We start from the raw sequence: 16,735 nt of genomic DNA, 5'->3' as shown, positions 1-16,735 counted from the left end.
AATAAGAATTCATTGTGGAATTTGTAACACATATAATAGTAAAACATAAGATAGGAATAGAACAAATGGTACATAAAGGGTAAATGGAGCCTACTTGTGGCAACATTTGGGAAGTGGCTCATGTATTGCTTTAATGTAGTTTTTAATAAATTAAAAGATAAATATTATAATTAACAGAACAACAGAAGCACAGACAAAAGCTAAAAGATGATAAAAGGGTAATTTAAAAACTGATTAAATAAAAAAAAATTCTGACTAAACAAAGAACAGTTGGGACAAATTCAAAAGAGGGGCAATATGGTAGACTTAAACCCAACTCAATTACCAATTACATTAAATTAAATGATATTAAAACCCCTAGTAAAAATCAAAGATCACCAGATTGATTAAAAAACTATTACACACACACATGCACACACACAGTCCACTCTAAATATAAGGACACAATTAAGCTGAAAGCAAATTTGCTGAAAGCAAATTTCCATGTGAACACTGGAAATCAAAGTGGGTGCTACTAATATCATCGTATAAAATAATCCTTAAAGCAAGAAGTTCATTAGATATAAAGAAAATATTCTATACTGATAAATGGCTTAATTCAACAAAAAGACATACAAATCCAATTTTGAATGCAACAAAACATACAGTTTGAAAACAACTGAGAGAGAGAAAGCCATCCACCATCCTGTCTGGAGATTTTAACAATTACCTCTCAGTACCAGAGGTGATACAAATTAAACATATTGGTAAGAAAGATTTTTACAATATAATTTAGGAATTTACTCTGATAGATACTTATAGAACATTATGCCCATACAGCAGAAAAAAGGATTCTTCTAAAGTGCACATAGAACATTTACAAAAGTAGATCTTAAATTAAGCCATAAAGAAACTCTAAGTAGTTAAAAATAAAAATTGTACAATGTAGTACACAGTAGAATAACTACTATATTTTTTGCAAGGGTTTAGAAATTAAGGACCCCCTTCCCCCCCAAAAAAAAGACACAATAGAAATTAAGAAATCTTTCAAGCTGAATGACAATGAAAATAAAACATATCAAAACTTGTGTCATGTACCAAATTTATAGCTTAAAAAGCACATATTACTGAGAAAAGACTAAAAGTAAATTACCTAAGCTTCCAACTCAATGAGAAAAAGAATCGTAAATTAAAGCCAAAGTATAAAAGAGGAAAAGAAAAAAAAATTAAATGAGGATATATTAAAGAACAAAAACAGACATACAATAGAAAAAAAATCAGTAGAGCCAATTGGTAGATATTCAAAAAGAATTATAAAATTGATAAACACCTAACAGAGGAGATCAGAATAAAAGAGAATACACAAATTCCATTAATGAAAATGGAAATAGGGACATCACAACTATAAATACTAAAAATATAATAACAGGTAATTACATATAACTTTATGTCAATAGCTCAGAATTTTTATTTTTATTTTTTTAATTTTAATTTTTTTTATTTTTTTGAGAAGTTTTAATAAACTAGGCAAATGTCTTAGAAATTCAATTTACCAATACTAATACAAAATAAATAATCTGAATAATATTATATCTGTAAAATAAATTTACTCCATATGTAAAATCCTTGTCAAAAAGAAAATAACTGGGTCAGATAGTTCCACTGATGCATTTTTCAAAATATTAAAGGAAGACATAATACCAAATGTTCCAAAATAATCTCCCATAGAATAGAAAAATAAGCAAGACTTTCAATCTCATTTTATGTAACCAGCGTAATGCTGATACCATAACCTGACAAAGACATTAGAAAGAAAAATTAGGGAAAAGATATTCCTATGAACATTGACACGAAAATTCTAAAATCACAGCAAATCTAATCCAGTTGATATATCAAATGGTTAATACATGATAATAAAGTGGGATTTATTTATGGAAAACCATTCCTTTTTATTTACCATATTAAGAGAATAAAGGACCAAGCCAAAGAGCTAGAAATATTATTTGCTAAATAAAATCCAGTACCATTTCATGGTTAAAAATTTTATTCTCATGAAACTGGGCACAGCAAAAAACTTTTTAAAAACTATAACTAAGAGAATCTACCAAATATATCTGTCTCTAATATTTCACTGAAAGATAACATGTTGACTGCTTTCTCACTAATTAGATACACTGTTAAAATTTAGACCAAGATTAGATAAAAATTAGATACACTGTAACACTACTCTTCAAATCCTACTGAACATTTTAGCTTTCAAAATCAGGTTAGGAAAAAAAACAAAAATTATGGTTCAGAAAAAGAAACTACCTTAATTTTACTTTAGATGACATCAATTTTACACAGAGAATACAAAATAATCTAAATATAAGATATTGACAATAATAAGTAAATTTAGGAAGGTTCCCAAACATAATGTGAAAAATCATATAAATACAACATACATACATACAAAAAGTCATATATTCACACACATATACACACATAAGAAGCAAGAAAAAAATGAAATGAAAAAATCAGTTACACTTCTCTACAAAAATATCAATATCAAATAGCTGGAAATTATATAATGAAAATAAGCAAGACCTGAAACTGGAAAATACAGAGAAGTACTGAGAAAAACTCAATAACTAAATCAATGTACATCCAAACCATATTAGTGGATTAAATGACTGAGTCTATTTATAATGCCCATTTTGTCCAAACTGATATATAGTTTCAACACAATCCTAGGTACATTTTTTTAATCCACAAGCAGATTATAAAACCTACAAGGAAATGTAAAGGATCTAGAATAACAAAAGCGATACTGAATAATAAGAGCACAAAGGCGAAGGACTTTTAGCATCATAGTTCAAGACATCAATACATTTCCACTAATTATGGCAGTGGAAATCATGTAAAAAAAATCACATTATATATATATATATATATATATATATATATATATATATATATTTATTTATTTATTTATATTTGTTGGAGGAAAATGATCTTTTCAATAAATTAAATAAATAAATTATATGGAAGAAAATAAACCTTACCTCCTCCTTTATACCATAACACAAAAAGTAATCATAGACTAAAAGCCAAATTAAAGCAAAACAATCATTCTTCTAGAATATAACACTGGAGGCTTCATGGTTTGATAAAGGTAAAGGTTGGCTATACAGAACCCTAAGATCAATAACCATAAAATAAAACCTTGCTGAAATTTATTAAAGGAATTTATTAAACTTAAATCGTTTTCTGTTAACTAAGAGTAGGATGACTAACTGCCCTAGGGGTTCCCAGGAGGTGGGATTTTAACGCTAACACCAGGACCGTCTCAAAGCAAACCGGGATTGCTGATCATCCTACCGACAGACAGAATAATTATATCTGTGACTGTTTCATCAAAAAGAATAGGATGGAAATGATGTTGTATGACTTCCGAAGCTAGATCGTAAGAGGTGATTCAGCTTCTGACTTGATCATGTGAGCACTAACAGTGGAGCTCCGAGGTGTCATGTAGGCAGTCTGCCCTCAGGCCACCATGCTGAGAGGACTCACAGGATGGTCCCGGACAGAGAGATCACATCCCAGAAACTAAATAAAAAAGAGATGTCTAGCAAAGCCCCTGGCTTCTCCAATCACCAGCTATTCCAGCTCCATCCACCACCTAACTAAAATTTCAAAAGAGACCTGAAGCCAGACTATGCTGCTATACATTCCCAAATTCCTAACCCAAAGAAACTGAGAAGTAACAAAACAATTATTATTGCTTTAAGTGTTTAAGTTTTGGAGACAATTTTTATGCAGCAATAGTAACTGGAACAGCAACCCACTTAAAATAAACAAAAACAAAAAACTCAAACAAATTTTCCACATATTATTATCATATTCAATCCTAATTTTTGTCCACATGACATATTAAATGAAAAAATTTAAAAAATAGCATAATATGATACCACATGTATGTACGTATATATGATGTACATGATTGAATAAAATTTCAATGGAATCTCTCACCAACACAGTTTTTACTCTTTATATGCATGTATTATTTAATTTTAAAATATATTTACATATACTATTTGCATTATTTTTAAATGAACTTATTCTTAATAGGAAAACCTGCTGAGGCCAACTACAACATGAAGGTTAAATATGAGCACCTAAAGCTATAGAGAAGGCTCTACAAGGAAAAGCTAAAATAAAAATTCCCTCTTAAAGATGTTTTCTTGATTATACCATGGAAGTAAAATAATGAATAAGATATATTCCAATTTATCATTATAATATTCCTTTGCTTATAATCAGTATAAATTAACTAGTTCACACGATTAAGCTAAGCAATAATTTAGGCAATCATAAATAAAATTATTTCCCTAAGATTTTCATTGATTCTCAGTTCATAAATACAAGAGTTAAACATTAAAACATTAGCTTATTAGTGAAGATCCGTTTTCTTTAAAAATAATGAACAGGCTTAAAACTAAAGGAATACTATAGTAGAAAGTAAAACTGAAGTGCATACCCCCAAGATTCTTCTCCTAAATATTAAGTGTAAATACTTTGTGTGATTCATTATCAGTTTCACATTTGATACATTGATGCCAATACTAGCATTGTTTTAAAAACATTTAAACTTTATGAAAATTCTTAAAGCATAACTTACATAGTGTTTCAATAAAATGTCTATGTTTCTTCAGAAATAAAACAGAGGGATATTGCCTCCACATGTTAACTAAATTCTGGATACTGTCTTCATTGTGGCCTTACACTTTTCTGTAAGGACGACTGCAGTGGCAGCTGGAGAAAGAGAGGCTTGTATAGAAATAGGAGGAGATCCAACAATAGTTCCTCTGCTACACAAAGAGTATTTTTGGAGGAAGAGGAGACCTGAACTACCCAGAAGGAAACATACTAAATACAGCTTTAGAAATATGAAACTTTGCAAGCCTTTTGGGTCTGCATCAAAAATAAATGAGACCAGCTGTCAACATTAGTCATGGTTTCATCTTCTTCTCTTTGTGTAATTCCCAAATTGTACAAATCAAGATAGAAAACAATAAATTACCACTTTAATTTATGCTCATTTAAATATTTTAATTCTTTTATGTCTAATGTGCCATATCTAAGCCCCCCACTTATAGCAGATCATAATGTCTAGGCAAAATCTCATTATATTTATACTTCCTAGGTGCAAGTGATTACAAGGTTCAACATTATACTCACTGTTTCCCTCTCTCCTTTGTTCTTTCTCTTTCATTCACCGGTAAAGTTGACAATGAAATAACCTGGACTTCCATTGTACTTAGAAGAACAGAGAGGAAATTACCGAATAGAAAAAATAATTCTTTTTATTCTCTCAAAGCTATTTTAAAAAGCAAATAAACGAACAGTGTATTATTGTGTGAACATTTCTTTTATATGCACACACATACTTGTTTTGTTAATAAATAAGTATTCTATTACTTTGTTGATTAATAGATTTTAAAACAAAGTTCTGGAAAAATATTTTGTCATAATGGTCAAGACAGTTCTCTAAGGAATATAAATTTTATTGGTTATTAGTAGAAATATACTTAAGAATGTCATTCAGTGCAATTACCTTAAAACTACCTACCACCAAAATCAACTTATATTCTACTAATAAAGAAAAAAAAAGCTTTTTGTTACACTTTTGGCTTTATAACAGAACCTGAAAACATGTGGAGGCTCAAATAAAATGATCCCTCTCTTTATTTTTTTTAAAGTGTGACCCACCTCCATCCAACTGAGACTTTCTCATTCCTAATTTCAGTTTTAGTTCCCATGCTTATTTTCTTATCTTTTATAAAGTATTATACAAAGTCACAGAGCAATTAGGACTCAGGACTAGTTTCTAAGACAGGCTTTGCTTGTAAGAAACAGCTGTCAGAAGTGACAGGATACGATTGTTAAAAAGTCTAAAATAAAGGCTAAATAAATGCCTACATATAAAGTGGTATTTTTCTTCTATGTCTAAACAAAGCATTTTCTCTCCATTCATGTTGCTTGCTAGACTCAATATGTCACCTGTCTCAGTCTTATTAAAATGAATTATCAGTGCCATGCTGCACATGATCAGTGAAATCCAAGGGAAATTACCTATACTACTACTTCTAGACATAGTGCAGAACCACTTCATGATTTTAGTGTTGCTAAAAAAAAAAAAAAACAAAGAAACAAAAAAAGACAAAAAAAAAACTGTGACCACTTTACTGGATGAATATATTATATTGAATTTTATTTGGTGGGAGGGAGTGTACAACTATACCTTTTCAATGGGTTTTGATTCACAGTATTTAATTCAAATCCAGGGATTTAACACATAAAGTTTATAGATCTCAGTTTGAGAGTTAACAGGGGAGCATAAAATCTAAATATAATTCAAGAGGTGTTGGTGAATAGGAAAAAAATAAGAATAAAAATAAAATTTTGGGACAGAACAGGATAAACTAAAGGAACTCAATGGGAACCTCTGGCACTATTGTCAAGTAATCTAAAAGGGGAAACAAAATGGTGTGTGTGTGTGGGGGGAAGAAATGCCAAAACAGCATAAGAATCAGAATGCAATTTTCCACTTTAGAGCCTAAGCTTTAGCAGATTAGGTCCTTGAGAAACATGAAGATGATTACAGACATTTCAGAATCATCATCAAAAGTAAAATGACAGGCAGATGGACAGGCTCATCCATAGTTGGATACTAGAGAAAAGTGACTGTGTTTTCTGGGGAACACAGTTTCTACAGTAAAGAGTTAACACCAGTGGTACACAAGCATTACCTAGGGCTGGAGATGATGACCCCTTCCATTTGCAATGGTGGGTGGATACTGACCCACCCCGCAAGGTCTTCTTGGGATGGAGCGATGGTTTGCTATGCTTAGGAAATGTAGGAGCTGGAGTAACTTCAATGATAAGGGGTCTCTGAGAAATTGAATGGGAAGTTCTCAATACCACCTAGTAAATAATCTATTCATTATCTTGGATCATATCGATACTCCCAGACTGACAAAGTTTGACGAGATAACCATTACTAAAGAAACAGCCACATCCAAGTCTAATTGTCTCTATTTTGGTAAAATCTCTATCCACTAGCTAAATACAAGACATGAATTATCTTGCTCCATTCCTCACATGTATAACTCAGTACCATCGGTATTACTTTATCCAGTTCTTCAAGCTTCCCAAAGCAAAATTCTGTTTATACAGGTGAATTAGAGAGCAATATATAAATTATTTACTATTTTGTAGATGACCTAGAGGAAGATATTTTCATCATATATATAGAACAAACACTTTAATCAGGCCCACAAATCCTTTATCACCACTGTCACCGGGAGCTTTTCTATTCTCTGCCCATCCTTTCCTTGCACAGTGCTCTGCCTTCCACTCTTCCCGGTATTAACAACTCCCTTTTGTCTTCTCCAAGGCTCCATTTCACCTGCCACTATGGTTACCACAGTCTCTTGGAGTTTCTCCCACTGCAAAGGAATTCTCATATGATTGGTAAAAACACAAAACATTCTCCATATATTTCACATGAAAGTTTTTTTAATGATTATGCTATGATATAAATATTTAATTTTGCCCATGTTAGAAATGGCTATTTTTACTTCAATAAAACAGTGACAGTGAGGTATACTGTTATTGGTAGTATGTATCAATATATTCAGATACAAAGACTTTGGTGCAGCATACCAGTACAATTTGAAAAAGCCTACCATGAATGATGAACACATTTTGATAATGCACATATTGCATTGGAATTATATGAGTATACTCTGTAAAGCTGCCCCATGGTGTACTATTTAGTAAAACTAATTTAAAAGAGAACTTCCACGCACATTTTTTTGAAACCTGGATTTCCACACAGAATAGTACATTAAATTGGAACACACCTATAGCTAAGTATATAAAAGGTGGGAACAATGGAAAAAGTACAGAGAAGAGGCTCCTCTTTCTGGGATCACATCCTGGTGCTTTGTCCCCTGCCCCTTCCTACAATATTCCACCTACCATATGAATCTGAGCTTATGATGTTTGTTCTTTAAAAGCTTTCTATGAACAGCTCTTCCTTTTCGTCTTTCATGATAGGACCTTTTACAACCTTTCCAGGAACAGCTAAATAAATGAAAAGTTTTTCATTTCTTCTTTGGTCTGCAAAAATAGCTTTTGTTGATGATGAAAAGTGCCACCTCCCAAATTTCTCATTTTTCCATGAAGCAAAAGGTTTACTTTCTGAAGGTTTCACAAGTCCTATGAATCACTATATTTATCTTTCTTCTGGATGTAGAAAAACGGGTGGCAATTTAAACCCAGGCTTTGCAAATTTCTCAAAATATGGCACCATGACCATGTCTAGATTTACTTACTTGACCTAGACTCTAATTTTATTTTTACGGAAAAAAGCACTCTTAATTGTAGTTACAGTTGTATATATTTTCTTGTCAAAAGAAACAGAAGATACAGTTTAGCAAATCCTTCAAACCTAGGCTCTGGATATGAAAAACCTAAGAGTGCAACTTAAAAAAGGATATTTTTCAAACATGCTAATTATACCTCCAATTTATTGGAATACTATCTTTGATGCTTAAGACAAGTGATGTTCAATAATGCATTTTCAACCAGTGATACCACTATACATAACTATGAAGGTTTTCAAGTAGATATTTCCTTTTAAAGTATCCGGAAAACACCACAAAATAGGTTTGCATCCCAATAATTTATTGCAATTTCATTGATATACTTGCAATTTTCTCAAATGTTACTGGAGGTACAGTTTTAAAAGAGGGAAAACAATATATAAATGAGACTTTTCATTTTGACGCTATAAAAATAAAACTGTGAAGTCTTTAATATTATTGCCATTCATTATTAGTTCCTAATATATACCTTTAAAATGCTAGGCTCTTGTTTAAGCAATTGAAATTACTGCTTGTTTGTAATAGGTCCTGTACTCACAGAAAAAAAGGTCATAATTTTTGTAAAGTGTCAATGTATTCATAAATCCGTTTATAATGGATGTTTTAACATCGGTGCTAAATAAGTATTTTTAAAATCCATTCTACGCACAAATATGTGTGCCCTCATAAGTAAGAATAATTAGCAAATTAATTCATTACATTGTTTATACTTCAATTATAAAGGCAAATAAAAAGCTGTTCATGTTCTGCTTGAACAGATTTGCAGTCTATGCAAGTATTGTTTGACCTTAGTTTCCTTTTAGAGATTGAGGATATTTAAAACAAAAACGTTCTGAAAGGCAATCATAAATTCAGTTCATTAAGTGACTAAGTGAAGAAATTATACAATAGATAAACTAGAAAAAAAAAGTTAGTGTAAAACCAAAAATCTGGCTATTTGACCACAGATGTATGCTAGTGGAAATGAGCCACTGTGGTCTGCATACATACAAGCACATGGGCCAGTTGTGCATACAAATGAATTAAAATTCGTGGTCACACAACTGTTGCTCAACATTAGACTACATCTACTGTGTTATTCATTTTAAAAGAAGATGTTTAAATTAAAGTTATTGGATAACAAATGGGTTATTCATAAATTCATGATTTCAATAACAAATTCCACTTTCTTTACTATCCTACTTACTAAAACAGTTTTGCCCTCAGGGTCTACTTGAAGAGTGAACATCCATATTTGTTTTAATTCACTATCTTAGCAAAGCTGTCAGGCTCTAGTATTTTAAGGCAAATTAAAATAGGTACTGATTTTAATATGGTATCCCAACGGAACCAAGCATTACAATTTCAGGCTTTCAGGCCTTTCTCAAACACACACCCACACATACATGCACACACACACACACACACACACACACACACACAAATTAATTTTGTATGATTTTCAGTTCTAGTTAGAGCCTTTGTCCCAAGGGCTTGTTAATCTTGTATCCCATTCCTGCCCTGTTACAATTTAAAGATTGTCAAAAGAAGGATAAATTTCATGCCATTTTCTGTTCTCATTACAATCTTCAGATTGTTATGAGAACGGATTAATTTTGCTCAATTTTCTGCCCTCGTTACAGACTGTTATGAGAATGGATTAATTTTATGACATTTTCTTCTTTCATTATAATCTTTGTTATGGGAATGAGAATATGTAATGAGAATGAGAGCATATCAAGCATTAAAAGGTCTGTGAGAGCTCATGACAAAGATTGTAACAAGAAGAGAAAACGGCACCCAATCCATTCTTGTGACAATTTTAAGATTGCCAAGCGAACCCAGAGTGACACTGCATTTATCCACTCTGAAGACAAAGATTGTTGAGAAAATGGGAATGAGAGCAAAATTAATCAGTTTCCCTGACAATCCCAAGACTGTACTTAAGCTTAAAGTATTTTTCCTGTGATATAATACTTACTTAAAAACATGTGCATCGCATGTAAAAGTTATTTATTGGAAAATGTCATTTTCATATTTTATTTTTTCTATTTTATTCTTTCAATTTCTCTTTCCTTTCTCACTCTCTCATTTCATTCCTTCTTTCCTCCTTTTCCTCCCATTTGCCTCCCTCCTTCCATCCTTCCCTCTCTTTCTTTCTTAACTTTGATGCCTATCATGACCTACAATTTTAGAATTATTACATTTAAATAGAAATCAACATCACCTAAAATGTCAATACAAAAAAAAAAGCCACATAAAGCAGAATCTTGACCAGTGATTGCTTTTATGATTGCAAATCATTTATTTGAATCGATTGTCTCCACATGCCCAGAAAAAAAAAAAAAATTGTTTTTGCAGAAGTTACTTGAGTAGCCAACAAAATGAAACTATCCTAGGTCTGCAAACACATACTATTTCTTTCCTAATAAATAAGTCACTGCCTTGTAATATACTCTCATAAACTTGAGTAGATATACCTATTACTATATCTGAATAACATCAATGTTCCCATTTTATGAGGAATAATCCCATAGTTTCAATGTACTTTTGTTTCCTCTTCATCCTATTAATAAGCCCCAGTTAAATATTCCTTTTAAAATGGTTTCACTATTTACAGAATACCCTCATTTGAAAATACCTATTATTTGAAAAAACTGCCAATATCCTTGGATATGTATATGAATATATAAAAAACACACATTTTAGTATATTTATATATATGTATTGAGTATGCATATATATTGGCTATGTGTATATATATATGTCTATACATGTCTATATATGTTTATATAAACACGTACATGTGTTGCAGCATCTTTTTCAATAGCATATATTAAATAAATGATACTGTTGAAAAAAATAGTCAGTTTGGCATAATGAAATCGGTACCAAAAATGATGCCTGTAGTATTATTGAATACCTTTTTAATAATAGATAAAATATTCAAGAATATCACAGAATTTATTTTGTCACTATTTCAGGATTGTACACAGACTTTGATATAAGTGTTTCATGTCTTGACTTTTCTATTAAACCCAAGAGGTAAAGTTCTCACAGAATCCTGAGATCATTAAACTCTGTTTCTTATTTCAAACCATTCTGTTCATCTTCATATGTTGCAAACATTGCTAGAAACTAACCTATACTGAGTGGGTAAAAACAATAAATGTTTTGCATTGATCAAAATTTGATACCATATCCATGAACAGTTCTTGACCACATGCTAAAATGACTTCTTTAAGGTGTTTTTGATAAATGAGTCTCATTTTCAGTATCAGTGCAACCTTAATGATTTCAATTATCAACTCACTTCATCCTATTTATTTATTTTTCTCATGGCACAAAATCTTTAGTCTTTTTCTTCTCTAGTTGGGACTTTCATTGTTTGCAAATTTCATACATATTTATATCTGTGTGCATATGCAGCATCATTCTAAGCAATATTCTCTAGAATATTAAGCTGAGACCAAACTCATGGGGCAGTGATAACTGGAAAGGCCTGGACACTTGAGTAAGCAAGCTGGTTAAGGCTGAGCTGACCCAGAAGTACAAGGAGTGTGGGGGGACAAATGCATTGAGAAAAAGGTGATCTAGGGCCTCATGAACCTGGGAACCTGGAAGTTGGACTGAACCACTAGTGTGGGCACTTTCCAGACACACAGAACAGGCCCCTCAGAGGTATTTATGGTACGAACCATGTGAGCCCAGATGGCTGGGCCAGGTACATCTCACGTGTACATAATCAGAACCACAGTAAATTCCATTTCAGAGGTCTTCCATCTTTCTTGCTCAACTTTCCCTTATTAAAAAACACTTTGTCAACACTAGCTCACATTTTCACAGCCATTTCCACATAGCTAACATTCCACTCATTGGCTCTGGTCTTTACCTCCTCTACAGAAACCTTCTTTTTATCTCCTAAATCTGATTCATTATGAACCAGCAGAAATGGAATATTCGCATCTTCCTTAACTCTTAAAATCTGATTCCTGAAGTCAGCTGTGGCTGCAGAGTAACAGAAGACACAGAAGAAACCCTCCCCAATCTGGTAGTAGTTGTCTCTAAGTGCAGCCTACTCCTTCTGCCCAGCTGATTTAGGTTTAAATACAGCAATATCAGTGCACTTCAATAGAGTCTGAGAAATTAAACACACACACACACACACACACACACACACACACACAGACACCTCAGTTCTCTTGTGGTGGCATCCCTGAAAACAGTTAATTATGGAGGTGGTTTGAGGTGAAGTAGTGATAGTATCTGATGGATAGGAGGAACATTCCTGGTTTGTGTACTGTGGGAAAAAGGGCATCTGGATTAGCTCCCTTCAAAACAATGGGCCTGATATACTAATTTAACCTCTCTGACAAATTCTTGACCTAAATCATCTTCTGCTACAAAGATTAAGAACCCAGCCTAAATCCTTCTCAGAGGCCCTAAGTAAATGCATACTTACACTGTTGCTAGAATGGTCTATTTAAAATGCAAAGTTTGACGACATTTCTTAGCTGCTTACTAGCCACCTATCATCCAGAAAATAATGTCCGAGCATCTTAGAACATGCAAGGTCCTCAGTGATTGATCCTTCTCTTGCCTACCTTTCTAGCTCTCATCCAGTACATTTAGTTACAGCCCTGCACTATGCTATTTCTACCTCTGTGCATTTGATCATGCTAGTAGTTCTTTGTTTTGATTATACTTCCAAGTCAATCACCATGATCCATACCTCTTCATCCTCTGTGTCATTGATTGTCATCATTTGTCTAGAAAGGGATAGAGGCCCAAATCACTGCGCATGTTCCTCCATAATGTTGCCACAGTATGTATCGAAGCTCTCCGCTGCTGTGTGTTTGAGTGTGTGCACCGTTCTTTGTCCCATTCCAAACTCTTGGTTCCTAATTTGTCTTAACTTAGTTTGTAATCTAAGCTCCCAGCACGTTGCTCACTTGTAGCTGGCACCCAAGAAAACACTTATGAACGAGAGACCAAAGATCAGTTCTTAGAGCAAAGTAATATTTACAGATATGATACCTTAAAAATTATATTTCAACAGCTAGCCTAGCAGCCACTAATATTTATTGCCCTCTTACTAGGTAGCATTCACTCAATAACAGTGATTTACATGTATATCTAATTATATCCTCACAACAACCTTGTGAGTTAAGTATTATTATAATCCCCATTTGCAGGTAAAGCAATTGAGGATTAACAAGATTATGTATATTTCCTAAAATCACAAAACTTGATGGGGGACCCAATTATTGAAGCTTCATCATTGTATTGTCCTCATTTTAAAGGTATATTACTTTTTTATTTTTTTGAAAAGTATATTACTCTTTTTTTTCATATAAGGAAGAATATATATTTTAATGCACTATAAATAATTTTAGGAAGGGCTGACTTATTTTAAACTAGTACTTTTCCTCAACATCCTTTATTGTGGAAACAACAAAAATATGAGTTAACTTTTTGAGTTTTTCTTTCCAAAATAATGTTGAAATAATATTGAGACAAACATTAACCTTAGGATAATTTGGGATTTGAAGTAAAAAATAATAATTTTGAGGGTCTTTTAAGGGAAAGCTATGGGATTTTCAATAGTATGGATTGGCAAACTTATACTATTGGTCAGATAATCATTTGATTCCACAATTCATATTACATGCATCTTCATTGTATATGTTACTCTGACAATTAAACATCAATATATGATAGACTCACCTCTACTAGGGGACAGTTGTGTGTGAATAAACATGCATTCAATATTATGAGTAGAATCATTTAACTTCATTTTCAGATGTGCAGGGCCTTTAAGAATATCTTCTGGGATTTAGGGGTTGGTAATCATGGAAGAGAGGAATCTGTTCCAAAATGGTGGCTGGAGAAGAAAATCTTGCCTATTAACAAGAAACTTGCTGATTAATTAACTTTATTTAGAGACTACCTCTTATCACTGATGTTTTCCCTTGTTTCCAAAAATTGGTTAACTTAAATGAAGTGCTTAGAATTTCTCTGCTATGCCTTGAACAATAATAACATGCATACATACACACATATACACGCACACACAACACATTTCTTTGGTAGCTGGCAGTGGGGCTGGGGAGAACAGTAACAGCAACAACAAAAAGCATCCCAACAAGCCCTGGAAAAAAGCTAAAACTTACTCTGTTTTTTCATGGTCTGATGTCAGATGTAAAATGAATAGGTCTGTTCTGAGGTCAGAATGAGAAGAAAAAGATCAACATGACCTCTGGGAAATAAAGGTTATTTGACATTTGGGGGATTATCTGCTAAAGGCATTGGCCTTGTATGAGAGTAAAGGCTTGACAGGCAGAGAAGACTTCATTTTCCCCACAGTGAAATATAAAGGCAGAAGCTAAGCCCACGCCTCCCCTCAGCAAGAGCAGTTGTTGAAATCAGTAGCCTTGATCGATGATGCATTTTCAACATCAAAACAAGCATCAGTGTCTCCAATCTAATCACATCTCCTAAAGCTACTGCTTCCTGTGGGAATTTAATTGCTGTGACATTAGACTCCAGACAACAGGCACTTCTCAAGACTACCCATCAGGGCAGGGACAAAAATCAGTGGGATAGTGTCAAAGCCGTTAGACACAAAACCTGTTAAAGACCCCATGTGTATAATTTTCCTTCCTCAATTTCAGCAGTAAAATTTAACGGATCTCTATAACAAGTTTAAAAATGCAGCAGCATTATACTAACCATGAAAAGGATAAAAATATTTTTGCCTGGTAAAAACTCAGCTTTATTTTTACCATGTTCTGAAATGCACTCTGACACACAAAAAAATATGGCTTTGTTGAGATGTTTTTATCATCATTTCTATATGAAGACCTGGGAGTTAGATGGTTAACCTTCCCCATGGGCTTACTAAATTTTTAATTAAAATTTTCATAATACAGTATTTCCACACATTAACCAATTTTTCTGAACAAAACAAACCAAAAAACTTATTTCAGATTTCATGCTCGTTAAATGTTTTTTAATACACAGCACTCCTTTTTCACTATTCTTTCAAAGACTCTTCTGCAAGAGAATTACTTTCTTCCTGTATCATCATAGGAGCTAGAAGCTGTGTGTTACTTTATCTGAGTTATTCTTTTTACATTACCCATACCACAGAGAAAATGAGCAAAAGACAGGAAAACTAATGAGAATTTAATGCTAAGAGCAAAGTAAATCTTGAAATTTTAAAATACTAAAGTGAAAGACCCACAGTGAAATGTAATGTGGAAGAGTCTCACGAGGTCTAAAATAATTTTATGGGTTCTCAGTGAACATGAAGGGATATATCTTGATATTATACAAAGTACCTTAGTGTATTTGGCTGAGCTAGGAATAGGTATGTGTTGCTTTTCTTCCCTAGTCAAGATTTTACCAACAAACTTTCATGGAAACCAATGGCACTTTCACCTCTATCTAAGCTACCTCTCTTTAATGAAATTCATATTCTAAGTAAACATGTTGTTATATTTACATTTTAATATAGTATAATGATTGCTTATTTATGACTGACATAGTAACATTTTCTTGTATCCTTGTAGTACTTTGTGGTTTAAGGTGTATGTGTCACCTTATCTGAAAATTCTCATAATTTTGTAAGATACGTAATCTCCAGTTAATTCATGAAGAAATAAGACTAACTGATCTGTTCAAAATCCCAGAGCTAAAAAAATAAGGATCTGGAGCTTAAAAATCAACATAGTGATTGCACATTCAATCCATTTTCTACCACACACGGTATTTAATGTTTAGATATTTACTTCTGAGTACTTGCTGACCTTTTGCCACTTGTTTCAATTATTCATTGCTACATAAAAAACTATCCCCAAACTTAGAGGGATTAAAAGAACCACTGTTATCTATCTCTTATGATTCTATAGGTAGGCTAAACTCATTTTTTTGCCGTTGATGTTGGTGGTGGTGGTGGTGGTGGTGGTGGGTTTTTTTTTTTTTTTTTACTTGATGTGGTGTGATCTGGAGGTAGAGTAAACAGCCAAAATGTCCAAAATGACTTTTAACAAGGTCATCAGTTTGGATTAGCTGCTGATTGGGAGATCCACTGACATTATTGGCCTGGGGCCTTTGTTCTCCTCCTGTGGGCCTCCTAATGTGGCTTCTTTGGTTTCCTCACAGGATAGTGACTAAGTCTAAGAAAGAACAATCCAAGTATTGAAGGCAGAAATTACAGATGTCTTAAAGCCCAGCCTCAGAAGTTACAGATACTTATGCTGCATTCTATTGTTCAAAATGAATCATAGGAATAGTGAGGGTCACCAACCATCCCTCTTTGCCTGGGGTCAAGTTGTTTCCTG

Source organism: Eumetopias jubatus, unplaced genomic scaffold, assembly GCF_037043125.1.
Source record: "Eumetopias jubatus isolate StellerSeaLion01/CBP00866 unplaced genomic scaffold, mEumJub1_p1.0 scaffold_5, whole genome shotgun sequence".
Classification (NCBI taxonomy): domain Eukaryota; kingdom Metazoa; phylum Chordata; class Mammalia; order Carnivora; family Otariidae; genus Eumetopias; species Eumetopias jubatus.
Note: the sequence above shows the minus strand (reverse complement) of the source record.